General features: G+C 43.8%; 1 pseudogene; it reads right to left on the reverse strand.

Moving 5' to 3' along the window:
* Window positions 1-4,524: 4,524 nt before the first annotated feature.
* On the reverse strand, window positions 4,525-4,657 carry LOC115830766 (annotated as a pseudogene).
* Window positions 4,658-5,338: the final 681 nt, after the last annotated feature.

A 5,338-nucleotide genomic window follows, 5' to 3' on the forward strand; every position in this document is an offset into this window, starting at 1 on the left:
GAAGTCCTCAACAATAGGGAGGACCTAATAGCATCTTCTTCCCTTGGCTCCGCAAAAACTTTTGAAACAGCCCTCAGAAGAAAGAAGCTGGAGCTCTGCTCGCTTCTCCAAAGATGGAGCTTGGTTTTGCTCTCCTGGCATAATTAGAAAAGCCGAGGAAGACTTTGAAGTAAACACAGTCCTTCCTCTGAAGTGCCAAGAACCCTAAAATTCTTGCAGTAGTAATTAATTCTATTTCTTTTCTGAGTGTTCTCTTTGAAAATATAGACACCCATTGTGAAGGGCGAGCTGTTAAATCATTAACACTTTAGTGTGAATAACTGTCTCACAGTTTCACACTTTCATAAGTGTGAAAGACACTTTCCTTAGGTGGGGCTCATAGCTCCTAGAGGGTCTTAGAGGGGGGTTAAGGAAAGACCCAAAGGGAGGAAGAGAGGGCATCAGATATGGTCTTTCTATTATCCTGGGACCAAGAGGGTAGGGAGGAACCCCTGGTGAGAGCCTTGCCCTGGCTGTATGTGGTAACCTGCTTCACCCCAGCCTGCAAAAGCATTTACAAAACCCTGATGACCAGTTAACCAGAGAAAGCAGTGTGTGCTGTGTCTGGGAGGACACGGGAAATGCTAAGAAAGACCGATAACGACAATGTCCCAAAGAGGAAGCTGGGTCCTCTAGCTGGGGGACACTGTTTTTGTTGTTGTTGTGTGTGTGTTTTTTTGTTTTTTTGTTTTTTTTTTTTTTGAGTCTCACTCTTGTTGCCCAGGCTGGAGGGCAATGGTACGATCTCGGCTCACTGCAACTTCCACCTCCCAGGCTCAGGCGATCCTCCCACCTCAGCCTCCCGAGTAGCTGGGACTACAGGTGCACGCCACCACACCTGGCTAATTTTTGTATTTTTAGTAGAGATGGGGTTTCACCATGTTGGCCAGGCTAATCTCGAACTCCTGACCTCAGGTGATCTGCCCGCCTTGGCTTTCCAAAGTGCTGGGATTACAGGTGTGAGCCACTGCACCTGGACTGTTGTTTCTTTAAAACAGTGTATAAGGCTTATGAGCCCCATCCTCCCTGCAGATAAAAATGGTTTAGTCCTCAACATTTAAAGTTGGGAGATTTCACATAAAAACCTGGATTTCTGGCTTTTCCTATAAAAAGAATAAGAATGAGGATAATGATGATGAGACCAGCATTTTCACATGCTCTTCTAAAGCCGACAGGGAGCTGCTCTGCTGGGAGGGGACATGCACCTTCCAGTTCTCCACAGTCCCCAGAAGGCCCACTTGCTGCACTTATGTTCCTGGCCTGGCTCCTGAAACCATCTGAGGTTGCGACTCTGCTTTCAAATACTACTAACAATTAAAATGATGATAAAAGTAATGAAAATATCAGTAACGCTATCAGTCATTTTGTCAGAGGCGTTTGAACCAGAGCGACTCCATCATTAACAGGGGCTGGGTAAAATAAGACCCACTGGGCTGCACTCCCAGAAGGTTAGGCATTCTAAGTCACAGGATGAGATAGGAGGTCAGAACAAGGTACAGGTCACAAAGACCTTGCCGATAAAACAGGTGATGGTAAAGAAGCCGGCCAAAACCCACCAAAACCAAGATGGTGACAAAAATGACCTCTGGTCATCTTCACTGCTCATTATATGGCAATTGTAATGCATTATCATGCTGAAAGACACTCCCACCAGCGCCATGGCAGTTTACAAATGCCATGGCAATGTCAGGGGGTTACCCTATATGGTCGAAAAGGGGTAGGAATCCTCAGTTCCTGGAGTTGCCCACCCCTTTCCCAGAAAACTAATGAATAATCCACCCCTTGTTTAGCATATAATCAAGAAATAACCATGAAAATGGGCAACCAGCGGCCCTCAGGGCCTTTTGCCTATGGAGTAGCCATTCTTTTGTTTCTTTACTTCTCTAATAAATTTGCTTTCACTTTACTCAATGAATTCGCCTCAAATTCTTTCTTTTGCGAGGTCCAAGAACCCTCTCTTGGGGCCTGCATCAGGACCCCTTTCTGGTAACAATTAAGAGCTACTTCAAGCCAGACATCATGTTAGTAATATTACTGACAAATTAAGTCTAATTCTCACAAAATGATGGTGTTTATATTTTCATATTAGCAAGAAGAAAACCAAAGGACAAGGGAATTTCGCAGTCACATGCTCCTTTTTGTATTGGTATTAGAATATTGCCACTGTAGATTTTCTTGGGTGTTTATTACGTATTTTGTATTTATTCTCATTTCAATAGAGACACAGCTAAAAATGAATAGCACTACATTCATTTTCAACACAGGCAACAATCTGGCTCGGTTTGTAGCACCAAAATTGTACCCAAGACTGTCCTGCTTGTCCTCACCTCTGTGCAATTCAAGATTCTTAGCAACACCGCTCCAATCTCCCCTGTTCTACCCATGAGGTAATTGGCTTTCTGTTTAGCTACATGAGACTTCTTTTCTAGACAAACACTCATGGCTCCCTATTGTTTCACTCATTCATTAAGACCTACGTTGTATTTCAAATGACCAAGTGCATTTTTGCCAACTGGAAAAAAAAAAAACCAAAAACAAGAAGGTGTTTTGATTCTTGCCCAGTTATTAACAATTCAAGTCCACATATACTGCTGCTTCTCTGACTATGAGGAGTGAGCCCTAGGGAGGCGCAGAGGAAGCCTCCAAGGGCGACTAATGGGCTTTCTTTTGGATACAGAAATAATGCTATTGCTTTCAATTATTTGGAGTTCTTACCTCCCTCCCCAGTAGAGATAGATTTCCATGGTACTCTAGATCGGGGTCCCCAATCCCCCGGCCAAGGACTGGTACTGTCTGTGGCCTGTTAGGAAGCGGGCCACACAGCAGAAGGTGAGCAGCGGGCAAGCCAGCATGACCACCTGAGCTCCGCCTCCTGTCAGCTCAGAGGCAGCATCAGATTCTCATAGGAGTGTGAACCCTATAGTGAACTGCGCATGTGAGGGATCTAGGCTGCGTGTTCCTTATGAGACTCTAACTAATGCCTGATGATCTGAGGTGGGACAGTTTCATTCCAAAAACATCTGCCCCACCCACCCACTCCCCCACCACCCACTGGTGGAAAAATTGTCTTCCACAAAACTGGTCCCTGGTGCCAAAAAGGTTGGGGACTGCAGCTCTAGGTAACCAAAGGCATGCATTTCCTCCATCCCTATCCCTTCTTTCAAGGAAGAAAGAAATGTGGGAGACAATGGGCCTATTTTCTCATCCCATTAAATTAGTTTGGCAGAAATTAGTTTGATCATATATTGTGTGTTTAACTAAAAAAAAAATCCCAATGACACATCTTTTAATGCCCGTGTTGGTGAAGAAAGCAAAATTCTGTACAATATTTGAAGAAGTTTGTTCTGAGCCAAATGTGAGGCCCATGACCCATGACACAGCCTCAGGAGGTCCTGAGAACATGTGTCCAGGGTGGTTGGGTTACAGCTTAGTTTTATACATTTTAAGGAGACAGAAGTTACAGGCAAAGACATAAATCAACACAGGTGAGGTATACATTGGTTCAGCCCAGAAAGGCAGGACATCTGGAAACAGAGAATTTCCAGGTCATAGGTGGATTCAAAGATATTCTGATTGGTGTTTGGTTGAAAGAGTTCAGTTTTGCCTGAAGAGCTGAGTTAGCATAAAGAAATGCTTGAGTCAAGATAAGGGGGATTGTGGAACCCCAGGTTTTTGTTATAAAAAGTCTCTAAGTAAGCTTCAGAGAGAATAGATGGTATGTCTCTTACTGGGCCTTGAAAGGTATCAGACTCTCCAAAAAAGTCCTGGTAAGGGAAGGAGATTCTCTAGAGAATGCAAATTTTCCCCACAAGCGATGGCTTTGCGGAGCTATCCCAAAATATGTCAAAGAAATATATTTGGGGGTAAAATACTTTGATTTCCCCTAGGGCCTGTTATCTGTCATGTGATGCTACACCAGCATCAGGTTGGAACTTGATATCTTGTTGCTACAAAGAGTCTGTTTTGTCAGTCTTATAATCTCTTTGTGAATGTTCATGCTGGTCAGTCATGTGCCTGAACTCCAAAGGGAGGAGGGTGTAGCAAAGGACATCTGACCTCCCTTCCCGTCATGGCCTTAACTAGTTTTCTGAGGGTTTGTTTTTGGGTGTTTTTTTTTGTTGTTGTTGTTGTTTGTTTGTTTGTTTGTTTTTTTGAGACAGACTCTCACTCTGCCCCCCAGGCTGGAGTGCAGTGGTGCGATCTCAGCTCGCAGCAACCTCTGCCTCCCGAGCTGAACCGATTCTCCCACCTCAGCCTCGCAAATAGCTGGGACTACAGGTGTGAGGCACACGCTCAACTAATTTTTGTATTTTTAGTAGAGACGGGGTTTCACCATGTTGGCCAGGCTGGTCTCGAACTCCTGACCTCAAGTGATCCACCTGCCTCAGCCTCCCAAAGTGCTGGGATTACAGGCGTGAACCACTGCACCCGAGTTGTTTTTGGTTTTTTGTTTTTAATATATATTTTTTTACTAACAAAGTTCAGTTTCTGGAGAGACTGTCAAAAATTGCCAGTGCTGACTATATTTCAACTCATCGTGGCAGGGTACTGAGAAGAGTTTTCCATTAGCAATAAACACACCTCAGGTAAACCTCATTGGCTGCCATTGCACAAAGCTTCCTCGGGTTTTCTTTGGGATCCTCTTGGCCAAGGGGGGATCCATTCAGTGGTTGGGGCTGCTTAGAATTTTATTTTTGGTTTACTCCCGCAAACTTTGTAACGTTCTTTCCTTCCTTCCCCTTTATTTATTTCAGCCCTAGTAATTTTCTCTTTTCTCTCTCTTTTTTTTTTTTTTTTTTTTTACACAGAGTCTCACTCTGTCATCCAGGCTCGAGTCCAGCGGCATGATCTCGGCTCACTGCCACCTCTGTCTCCCAGGTTCAAGTGATTTCCATGCCTCAGCCTCCCGAGTAGCTGGGACTACAAGCATGCGCCACCATGCCCAGCTACTTTTTTGTATTTCTTAGTAGGGATGGGGTTTCGTTATGTTGGCCAGGCTGATCTTGAACTCCTGGCCTCAAGTGATCCTCCTGCCTTGGCCTTCCAAAGTCCTAGTAATTCTCTTTTTATCAATTTTAATTTTTATTGAAGTTATCTATAATCATAAGAGTCAAATCCAAGGCTTGTTACAAAAATTAGCAGATCTCTCTCACTCCATTTACTGATCTCTAAATAGAACCACTTTCAAATCTCTAAACAATTTTATACTATATTCTATAATTTTTCAGTTTCAGGTATATGTTGTCAACTTCTTGCGATGGAAAATAAGGTCTTAACTTCCTCTCTCGCTCTCTTTATT

Source organism: Nomascus leucogenys, chromosome 16, assembly GCF_006542625.1.
Source record: "Nomascus leucogenys isolate Asia chromosome 16, Asia_NLE_v1, whole genome shotgun sequence".
Classification (NCBI taxonomy): Eukaryota; Metazoa; Chordata; class Mammalia; order Primates; family Hylobatidae; genus Nomascus; species Nomascus leucogenys.